Source organism: Echinops telfairi, unplaced genomic scaffold (genome assembly GCF_000313985.2).
Source record: "Echinops telfairi isolate 266 unplaced genomic scaffold, ASM31398v2 ScPeMD7_5592;HRSCAF=6446, whole genome shotgun sequence".
Taxonomy (NCBI): Eukaryota; Metazoa; Chordata; class Mammalia; order Afrosoricida; family Tenrecidae; genus Echinops; species Echinops telfairi.
Genome location: NW_022109491.1, coordinates 9599092 through 9609638, shown reverse-complemented (window position 1 = coordinate 9609638; position 10547 = coordinate 9599092). Strand labels below are relative to the sequence as shown.

The window sequence follows — 10547 nt, the reverse complement described above, 5'->3', positions numbered from 1 at the left end:
GCTTGTTTACCTTCAAGCCTTTAAGACCCCAGACGCTATATCTTTTGATAGCTGGGCACAATCAGCTTTCTTCCCCACATTTGCTTATTCAGCTGCTTTGTCTTCAGCGGTTGTGTCGGGAAGGTGAGCATCATAGAATGCCAATTTAATAGAAGAAAATATTCTTGTATTGAGGGAGTGTTTGTTCAGTTTTTCATTGAAGTCTTATGAATAAATGCAAGAGTGGAAACCAGATTTCCATCTACAAGAATCAACACAACTTTTCCCCCTTCCCTCCCATCCCCTCCCACCCTCGTGAACCCTTGATAATTTATAAATTATTTGTATTTTCATATTTTACACCATCCGCTGTCTCCCTTTACCCATGTTTCTGTTGTTCGTCCCCCTGGAGGGGGGTGTTGTACATAGATCCTTGAGAGAGGTTCCCCTTTCTCTCTCCACCTTCTGCCTACCTTCATGGCATCACTACTTCCGTTACTGTTCCTGAGGGGTTTATCTGTCTTGGACTCTGTGTGTCTAGAGCTCTTATCTGGACCAGTGTCCATGCTCTGGTCTAGGCAGATTTGTAAGGTAGAACTGGGGTCATGAGAGTGGGGTGAGGAAGCACTTAAGAACTAGAGGAATGTGTGTTCCATTGGTGACGGCTCTTCTCTTCCTTGTGACACTTCTGTGAGGGGTGTCCAAATGTCTACAGATGGGCTTTGGGTCTCCATTCCAACCCCCTCATTCGCATCAAAATGGTTGTTTGTTTTGGGTCTGTGATGCTTGATAATTGATTATTAGCTTATTCAGCCACTTTGTCTTCAGCAGTTGTGTTGGGAAGGTGAGCATCACAGAATGCCAGGTTATTAGAACACAGTGCTCTTGCCTTGTGGGAGTACTTGAGTAGAAGCTGAATGCCCATCTGCTACCTTAATACTTAACATACAAATATATGTACATAGATCGATTTCCCTATTGTTTTCTATTAATATATTTACATATGTACGTGCCTATGGTAATACCTCTATAAATGTATTTTGCCTCCTAGTTCTTTCCTCTATTTCCTTTTACTTTCCTCCTGTCCCGATATCACGGTCGACCTTCATTTGGCTTTCTGTAATTCCTCTTGGCCACATTGCACTTGATCGAACCCCACCAGGTTCTACACCCTCCTCGCCATCGATTTTAGCTCTCCTGTAGTTCTCTTGTCCCTGGGTTTGTTGGCTCCCCCTCCCTTTCCCCCACCTCCTCCTCTCCCCGGAACCATCCATCCTGTTGTTTTCTCCTCTAGATTGTTTATCCTGCTTATCTTATATAAATGGACATGAAAAAAAATAGCCTATGAATAGTTCCAGGTGTGTCTGCTGACCCTTATGTACGTTTTCCGATTGGGTCTGAGGCAGTGCCAAGCCCTGCATGTCGAGTCCGAAGTCTATTTTCAGAATTCCTCGACACTTTGTTGCTTTGCTTCCCTTGCTGCTCTGTTGTGCTCCCTTGGTGTTACCCCCTGGTGTGTGTGCGTGGGGGGGCGGATGGTGTCAGAATGGGCACAATTCCTGCACGGTGTCTCTGGGGCTGTCCTGTAGCACTGTGGGTCAGGAAGGGGAAGTCATGTCTCGCGGTGAGGCCAACCCTATAGTCTTGGCTGCTCCGAGCGGGAATGTCGTCCTTGAAGCTTGGTGGGTCAGGATGCTGTTCTCTCGCTCTCTCTCTCTCCCTCCCTCCCTCCCAGTTTGCTCCCATACAGTCTGGGCAGAAACCCTGGGCTATATCTTCAGTGCTGTCCTCTGTAGTGAATTCTTCTGGAGAGGGAGGTTACTTATATAGCTGGGCTAGGGGCCGGCTCCACAGACCTCTCTTAGTTCCCTGCTTCATGCCAGTGTGTTGCCCTGAAGGCTTGGCGCCTCAGCTTGAGGTCTAGTCCCTGTGGGGACATAAAAAGTACCCCCCCCACCGTGGTGGATTAGTGCCCTGTTCCCCACAATGCCTTTGTCTTCCTCCCTTCCTCACCCCCACCCTCACCCCTTTTTTCATGTTGGTATGGTGTGTGCACCATTGGGCTTGGTCTGTCCAGGCCTGTGTGCCTCTCCCTCAACCCGTAAATGATGTATTAAATAGCAGGAATCAACACTTCCCAGAGAATATTACATAGTAGTGAACAAAGAATGGGGAAGCTTTCTCTGTACTGACATGCTAAACCTTCTAGGATAGATGAGGGGGCTTCAAAAAGTTCATGGGAAAATGTCACGATCTTTTCATTCCTTTTTTCCATGCCTGATTTTGAACCCCTCGTCATACTGTAAAATGGAAAAGCAAGGGGCCGAAAACATTTAGGCAGGATGTTAACCTGGTGGATGCGGTGTCATTATGGTTTGCAGTGGAGTTGTTCCAAACTCAGAGAGACCCGGTAGGGCAGAGCCGCCCCGCCCCTAGGATTTCCTAGGCCGCAGGCCTAACAGAGCACATCCCACCATCTTCTTCACTCTACAGAGCGGGGACCCGGGTCAGAAATGCCGGCCTTTCATTCGTTGCCACATCTGTTTAAGCACCTCGCCACCAGGCCTCACTCGTTTTGTAGGAGGGGCTATATGTTGATATTGGCCAATAGAAATCCAGGACCCATTCGCAAGAGGCGGATGCAAGTTTCTATCAACCGTGAGAAGGGCCTGGGGGAGGTGGAGGAACGGGGATAAGTAGAAGTTTAATCACCTTCTTCCTTTTTATTTAATTTTTGCTTTTGGACCCACTCAACATTAAATCGCGGTTTTAAAAAGCCAAATTATGTCAAGTGTCAAGTGTTCCTATCTGCCCGCTTCTGTCCGTTTCCCATTTCTTCTCGGTGAAGCCTTGCCCCGAGGGATCGGAGCACGCCCGCTGGCGGCTTGGTTCCCGGCGCTGCGGGCACATTCTCATGTGCTCAACCAGAGAGAACTGAATGGGACGTTCCACCTGATCGCTCCAAAATGAAAAGGAAAATGTAATTGTTATCATCTGCAAAATGTATAAGATGCTCATTTCATTCCTCTGTAGAACTGTTCGGCTCCCACATTGGGCTCCGACTCCGTAATTGATGTCACAGCAGTACCCGGCTCAGCGAACAAGCGGAGTCATATCGCCATCAACCAAGTTCTGAAAAGAACCCCGGTCTGAAGGGAAATTGAAGGTAAACTGCATCCACATACATCTAAAGACTCATTTAAATGATTTCCTCGAGGAATTGCGCAATTGCCTCACACACAAATATGTAAATATTCTGATCAAATATAGATGTAATGCGATGCAAAATGCGCTTTGTTGCTTTTCTGGAAGACAAATTTTAGAAACCTACTCATGATTATAAAACAGAAACATATTTTGCACGATCAATCAATCTTGAATTTTTGCATCTTTTTACTGGTCCTAATACCAGTGATTCTTTTCTTTCTTTCTTTTTTTTAATACCAGTGATTCTTAACATAGGTAAAGTAATATCAAGCACGGGTGTGCCACGCAACAGGCAATTAAAAAGTGAAACTCACTTGATCTATAGATTAAAAACTTTCATGTGAGGTATTTCTGGAATTTGGGGGGGACATCTACTCTCTTCCAAAGCTTGCCATTGAGTTGATTCTGACCCACAGGGTCCCTAAAGGACAGAGTAGAGCTGCTCCTCTGGGTCCCCAAGACTGTCCCTCCCTGTGGGAGTAGAAAGCCTGGTCTTTCCCCAAAGAAACAGTTGGTGGTTTCAAAATGCTGACATTATGCTTCACAGCGCAATAAGTAACCACGACGCCATCAGGACTCCTTTGATTATGCTACTGTACGGCTGTATTAAGTTAGTGCTCATGCTAGTAGTGTGTTATATATATGCTAGATTGGTTCCTATTGTGAAGTTAAAGTGAAAAATAATCTTTACCAAACATAGGACATAACGCTGCATGTCAATGCAACACCGTTAAAATGTAACTTGATGGAATTCATGGCAATGGTCACTGACTGGAATTCCCTTGTGTTTGCACGTCATCTGGGACTGGAGTTCCCATTGGCTCAAGACTAGGACATGGGCAAAAGCATCCCCTTGGGTTTATTACATGGCAAAGAGCGTTGCTGGCCCTCCTGATTGGAGTCGGTGGGTCAGCAGATGGGGAAGTTTCAAACAACCCTCTCTAAATGGATCAGAGACCTGTTATCCAATACCATTATCCATCTTTGCCCAGACTGCTCATATTGGGTGGAAGTACCAAGGGGCAGGTACCCACCCCTTCCATCCTCACCTCTTGTTTTCAAAGAAGAAATGGTATAATCCCAGGAGCTCCACTGAGATAGGAGTGTCAATCACATAGGAGGGGGCTATAGGAGACAGAAGTCTATGCAGTAGGGACCTCATCGTTTAAACAGCCATGGGATGGCGCCCTCCTGACCCTGTGTACAGTTTACTTCCAGCAGGCAGCCTCTCACACACTGCTTGTTGTTGTTGTTGCTAGATGCTATGGGGTTGGTTCCAACTTATATCGACCCCGTGTGCCACAGAACGACACACTGCCCTTTCCTGCGCCATCCTCACGGTTGTTCTTAAACTGTGTGTGAGTCTGGGTATTTTAGAGAAACAAATCCACAGAAACTCATATGTATAAGAGAGAGTTTTATATAAAGGTTAAGTGCACATCAAGAAAGCTTCCCAACCCAGTGCTGTCCAAGCCCACGCGTCCAACATTAACCCATCAACCCATATGTCCAACACCAATCCACAAAGATATCTGTCAGGAAAACCCTACAAAGCAGGGCTCCCCTATAGCCTCAGGGGTCACCCTCAGTTGGCCTCCCCTTGATGGTAATGGACTTTTGCTCTGGACAGCTAGGCTGACAATGACCATGGACCCATAAAAACATCCAGATGAAAAGTTTGGTGGGTCTGGCTGTACGTGGGAAGTGGCACCTAACAACACCAGCAAATTACATATTTTATTTTTATTTCTTTGTGTCTCCACCCTGTCTCTCCCCACCCGAATCCATAATTGCATATCATTGTCATTGTAGGGCACATTCAATTTTGTATTTTCCATTTGGTATTTCTAACCAAAGTCAAGAGGGCAGGGGAGAGGATTGAAATCAGCCTTGGAAGCTAAAAAAGTTTGTCACTTGGGCCTAAGAAAAACCGCCATGATACTGCGGTGTTTCAAGTATTTAAGATAAAAAGATAACAACACCGGACACTCTTCAGAAATGACAATGGTTTGGAGAATATCCATACGGCTTCCTTTCTAATGATGTTCCAGCGGCCAGGAGAGACTGGAGGCCGAGTCTAGTGTTGACAGCATCCTCATTCCTCCTTCTTCGATCAAGCGACACCCTGACTTCCCCCAGGGTCTCCCCTTTTCACTCTCAGTCGATTGAGTTCAGAGAAGCAGATCGACTCTGGTTCTAGGAGTGGGCGTGTGATCAACCTGGCCAATCAGAACCCAGTCTCACTCACCAGCCTGGCCAATCAGAACACATCATTCTGGCCTCGGTGTCCGGCGCGGGGCATGTGCCCAGGACAAAAGTGGAGCCCTCCCAAGCCATGGAGATTGGTCCCGGCCTTCTGCTGGAACCCCGAAGGCTCAGAATCTCTTTGCTGGGGTAAGCTGGAGCTCCGAGAGGCTCCCACGGGGAGGGAGAGGAGAGGGCGTGTCTGTGAACGGAGGCAAACAGGTGGCCTGTGGGTCAGAGGAAGGAGAAAGCTGCTGAATCGCGCTCGACCTGCAATCACTTTCACCTGGACTTCCCGAGGATAAGCCAAAGAATGCTCTCTCGGGCGTAAACCCATTTGAGCTGGGTTTTTATTACTTGCAACTAACATATTTTTTCCAATTAATCATTTTATTGGGGGGTTGCTATAAATCTTGTAACCATCCATCACTCAATAGTATTAAGCACACATGTACATATGTTGCCATCAACATTTCCAACACATTTTCTTTCTACTTGAGCCCTTGGTATCAGTTCCTCTTTTTTCCCCCCTCTCCCTCCCCCACCCTCCCTCCCTCGTGAATCCTTGATCAATGATATATTATTATTGTTATTTTGTGTCTTACACTGTCTATTGTCTCCCTTCACCCACCTTTCTGAACTAATATATTTCTGACCCATCAACGATTCCTTTATTTTCCTTAGAGTTCCAGGTTATGTTTTTAAGGGAGTGAAAAGTGTGTTTGCAAACTACAGAAAAGGACATTCTAAACCAAACTCACTGCCATCGAGTTAATGCTGACTCGTAGCAACCCCATAGGATAGAGTAGAAGAGCCCCTGTGGGTTTCTGAGACTGTAGCTCTATTTTTTAAAGGTCATTTTATTGGGGGCTCTTACAGCTCTTATAACAAATCCATATCTCAATTGTATCAAGCATATTTGTACATATGTTGCCATCATCATCTTCCAAACATTTACTTTCTATTTGAGCACTTGGTATCCCACTCTCATGACCCCTTGATAACTTATGAATTATTATTATTTTCATATCTTACACTGACCGCTGTCTCCCTTCCCCCATGGTTTTTGTTGTTTGTCCCCCTGGGGTGGGGTGTGTGTGTGGTTATGTGTCGATCACTGATCGTTTTCCCCTTCCTCTCCTCTTTCCCGCCCCACCCACCCCACCTCCACTTCCCCTCCTGGTATCACTACTCCCACTTCTGTTCTTGAGGGGTTTATCTGACCTGGATTCCGTGTGTTATGCGCTCTTATCTGTACCAGTGCACAGGTTCCAGTCTAGTCAGAACTGAAAGGCAGGACTGGGGTCATGATAGTGGGGGGTGAGGAAGCCTCAAGGAACCAGAGGAATATTGTGTCTCATCGGTGCTATACTGTGCCCTGGTTGACTCATCCCTTCCTTCTGACCCTTCTGTGAGGGGATGTCCCACTGTCTACAGATGGGCTTTGGGTCTCTGCTCTGACCCCCCTCATTCTCAACAGTGTTTTTGTTTTTTTGTTTGTTTGGGGTCTTCTGATGCTTGTTTCCTGATGCCATCGATACCTCATGATCGCACAGGCTGGTGTGCTTCTGCCATGTGGGCTTGTTGCTTCTCTGTTAGCTAGTCGCTTGTTTAACTTCAAACCTGTAAGACCCCAGACGCTATATCTTTTCATGGGCACCGTCTGCTTTCTTCACATTTGCTTGTGCTCCCTTCTTGTCTTCAGCGATCATGCCGGGAGGGTTAGCATCACAGAGTGCCAGGTTGTTAGAACAAAGTGTTCTTGCATTGAGGGAGGGCTTGAGCAGAGGCCTGAAGTCCATCTACAATCTCAGTGTATTGCCATATAAATATATGTACCTAGGCCAATACCTCTATTTTTATGAATTAATATATTTACATATGCACACACCTATTTACATACCTCTAGCCATAGCTTTGCTTCCTAGATCTTTCCTCTGTTTCCTTTTACCTTCCTCCTGCCCCACCATCACGCTTGCCCTTCTTCTGCCTCTTAGTAATTCCTCTCAGCTTGATTGCTGTTGCTCCAACCCCCCCAGGATTCCTATGTCCTCCTTGTTGTTGACTTTAACTCCCTAGTTGTTCCCCTGTCTATGGCCTTGTTTGCTCACTGCTCCCTTCCCCTGCCTCCGCCTCCCCTCAAGTCCCCCCAGAACTGTAGGGCTCATTACTTTCTCCTTGGGCTGGCATCCCATGCAGAGGCAACAGGAGCCCCAGGAGGGTGATTCTACGAGGATGCCATCTTGACTCCTCCCCAAGACTGTAACTCTTTACGGGAGTAGAAAGCCTCTTCTTTCTCCCTCAGGGTGGCTGGTGATTTTGAAGTGCTGACCTTGCAATTAGCAGCTCAATGTGTAACCCACTACTCCATCAGAGCTCCTCCGGCACTAAAGATTGATCTTTATAATCCCTTTCCATCCCGGTTGGAGAGGCAGACAATAAATAAATAAGTCTATGAAATAAATTAAGGAAAATTGTCAAGGAAACATTTAAAAGATTTTGAAATAAACAATGAAAAAATGACTGGGTGTCCTTTGGAATGTCGGATGTTGTTTAGGGAACCCTTCAATGAATTAAGGAGCCCTGGTGGTATAGTGGTTATGAGTTTGGCTGCTAATCGCAAAGTCAGCAGTTCGAAACCACCAACTGCTTCCACAGGCAAAAGAGAGGCTTTCCCCTTCGGTAAAGAGTTCCAGTCTCAGAAACGCACAGGGGCCGTTCTACCCTGTCCTATGGGGTTGCTAAGAGTCAGCATTGACTCGATGGCTGTGAGTTTGGTGGGCTGGTTTGGTGGCACAGAGGGGTACACATTGAGCTGCTGACCACACCCTGGTCAGTGGTTTGAAACCGGCAGTCACTCTGTGGGAGAAAGATGAGGCTGTGAGTCAGAATGGACTTCATGGCGGTAAGTTTTCATAGGATTTGACTGAGCGGTTTTGCCATGAAAGAGCCCCAGTGGTGGGATGCCAGCATTGTGGGAAACCCGTGAAAGATGGTGCCCTAGGGGTCACCAACTGTAACCGGACTTCAAGCAAGATGCTGGGAGTCCAGGCTGCGGTACCCAAAGAGAAGCCGGAAAAGGATGACCTCAGAGATGAAGTATTCCAGGGCAACCCAAACTGCCCAGAATGCAGTGCTCTGGCTCCGACCAGCAGGAAGCCAGTACAAATCCCCTCCTTCAGGAGGTTATCCTGGTGGCCACCAACTGTGAGAGCTGTGGGCACCGGACTGATGAGGGGAAGTGTGAGGGCGTGACAGCCCTCAGGTACTAGGATCACAGACCCTTCCGAGATGAACAGAGACCTCCTCAAGTCTGAGCTAGTGTGCAGTGTGGAAATCCGAGAGCTGGCATTTGAACTGGGAATGGCTCGTCTCGGGGGCAAGTTCACCACAGCGGAAGGCCTGCTGAAGGGCCTCCAGGAGCTGGTTACCAAGAACGCTTTCGCGCCGGGTGCCAGTTCTAGTCCTGGCCAGTCAGAGAAACGGCAGGAGTTCAGTCAGAAGTTAGACCCGAAAACCCAGGGTCACATGAAGGCCCACTGTCTTAATGGGTGACCCTAAAGGAAACAGCTCCTTGCAAAACGTGTGACCCCCAGAAGGTGGTCCTGAGATGAAGGTGGAGCATTGTGAGCGCACACTTGACCAGAAGGAGGATCGAGGGCTCAATGGCATGAAGACAGCACGAGGCGACAAGTGCCCCCCCCTCGCTAGTATGCGTGCGGAGAACCTGGTCTGAGCCGGAGAGCCAGGCACTCTTTCTAGAGTTTGTGAAGGAAGCGTAAACCTGCTGGGTGACTTGACCTTACGTTGGATGTTTTGAATCATCCTGTGAAGAAGCCAAGAAGTGAACGCTGGGCACGTCGTTCCCACATTTCTTATTTGAGTAACAATGCTTTAGTAAAATCCTGCCGCTCTTCCTGGCTTGGCCCCAGGAGTTGGAGAACTCGGGGATACAGGCTCAGGCGGGGCTTGGGACTTGGTCTGGGACAGATGGAATACCGACTTTCAACAGGAGAGGTGCCTTCGCAGGAGAGAGTTCCGCGCAGGTGAAGATACTTTCAGAGGAAGGCTTTCCAAAGATGGCTGACCTAGGTGTTCACTCCGTGCTTTGATATCGTCACCAGTGTGAAGGAGAGGGAGCGCACCCAGGTGTTGTAGTGGATTACGCATTGGATTAACCTCAAGGGCAGCAGTTCAAAGCCACCAGCTGCTCCTTGGGATAAAGATGAGGGTGTCTACTCTCAAGATTCAGTGTCTGAAGCCCACAGGGGCAGTTCTACTCTGCCTGCAGAGTCCCTGTGAGTCGGAATTGACCCTGTGGCTGTGGGTTTGGTTCGTTGGTTTTAGATTTCGCAACTCTGTAATTCGTTGAAAGCTCACAGCTGTGCCAACGATTCCTGCCCACAGAGATGTACAGGAATTGTGCCCGGTGGAAGTGCAATGGATTTCCCTCCGATGGAGATGATTCCAAATAGGGCATCTCATGTTCTGCGGCTATTGACCTGTTTTACATCTGTTGGTGGTTTCATTCCAACGTACTTACGTAGGAGGTTGTCTTTGGCTTCTCCTTTGAATTAGTGTTCACAGCTTACTGGTTCCCTATTAATTCATGGCTTAAATAAAATCGTGGACATATAGCTGTTCTACATTCACATGAAAGTCCTAGTTTTACCTTTTGGAAAGATATCTCTTACCGGTGGGGAGAGCGATGAAGAAAAATGAAGAAGTGAGGGGCAGTGGTGGGCTGGAGTCAGGCAGGCAGGCTACCTTCGATAAGCTGACAGAGCAGACCTCGCTGAGAAGAGGATTTCGAGCAGAGCTGCTGGGCCTCAGTTTCTCGTCTTTAAAATGGCCCCCAGTCCCTCTCCAGCTTGCTTTCAGCGGCTTTAATTCTCCCTTGAACTGAAAGGGTCAGCTGCACTGATCGCACTGCCCATCCTGTTTTGCACCAATTTGCGGCCAACAAAAATAAATAATTTAGAAGCCAAATGGCAAGGGACCAGGTCCTAGTTTGTTCTTTGGGCCTGCCCAGAACCGATTGCCTACTCCTCTGGGGACGAAGTCTGGTGTGTTTTTTTTTATGGGGGGGTGCAGTGCGGCCCTTCTTCCAGCTTAGT

The 10547-nt window shown here is 47.7% G+C and overlaps 1 pseudogene; it reads left to right on the top strand.

Moving 5' to 3' along the window:
- The first annotated feature begins 8329 nt into the window (after positions 1–8329).
- Positions 8330–9166, top strand: LOC101638641 (annotated as a pseudogene).
- Positions 9167–10547: the final 1381 nt, after the last annotated feature.